This window comes from Neophocaena asiaeorientalis, unplaced genomic scaffold (genome assembly GCF_003031525.2).
Source record: "Neophocaena asiaeorientalis asiaeorientalis breed wild unplaced genomic scaffold, Neophocaena_asiaeorientalis_V1.1 scaffold78, whole genome shotgun sequence".
NCBI lineage: Eukaryota > Metazoa > Chordata > Mammalia > Artiodactyla > Phocoenidae > Neophocaena > Neophocaena asiaeorientalis.
Window position 1 is genome coordinate 2,972,258 of NW_020175018.1, and position 1,039 is coordinate 2,973,296.

Here is a 1,039-nt window from a genome sequence, read left to right on the forward strand (position 1 = left end):
GGTGGCTCAGTGGTTGAGAGCCCACCTGCCAATGCAGGGGACACGGGTTTGTGCCCCGGTCTGGGAAGATCCCACATGCTGCGGAGCGGCTAGGCCCGTGAGCCATGGCCGCTGAGCCTGCGCTCTGCAACGGGAGAGGCCACAACAGTGAGAGGCCTGCGTACCGCAAAAAAAAGAAAAAGAAAAAGAAAAAAAGAACTACTACAAAAAGGCAGAGAATCCAATTAAGAATGGGCAATTAACTTGAATAGATGTTTCCCCAAAGACTGCAGACATAGGATGGATAAAATTTAATTTTAATTTTTAAAAATGGGAGAGTTAAAAAAAGATGTGGTGAAATTTGAACCCTTGTACATAAGCTGGTGGTCACATAAAATGGCTCAGCTGCTGTAGAAAACAGATTGTTGGTTCCTCAAAAAGTTAAACGTAGAATTACCTTATGATTCCATAATTCCACTCCAAGATATATGCCCAAAGTAACTGAAAACAGATATTCAAACTACTACATGTACACATGTTTATAGCAGCACTATTCATAATAGCCAAAAAGCGAAACAGCCCAAATGTCCATCAATAGATGAATGGATAAACAAATTGTGGTATACACAAACGATATTATTCAGCCATAAAAAAGAATGAAGTATTGATACATGCTACAGAGTGAATGAACATCCAAAACATTATGCTAAGTGAAAGAAGCCAGACACAAAATGTTACATAGGATTCTATTCATATGAAATACCTAGAACAGATAAATCCATATAGACATAACACAGATTGGTGGTTGCCAGAGACGTGGGGAGGGGCACACGGGGAGAAGCTGATTGCTGGGTAAGGGGTTTTACTTTGGTGTGATGAAAATGTTTTGGAACTAGATAAAGGTGCTGATTGCACAAGATTATAAATATATTAAATACCACTGAATTGTTCCGTTTTAAGTGGTTCCTTTTGTTGTGTGAATTTCACTCAAATTACTTTTAAAAAGAGAATGAAAGAAGCTCAACATACATAGCAACATTAAAAATAATAAGGGGGAGGG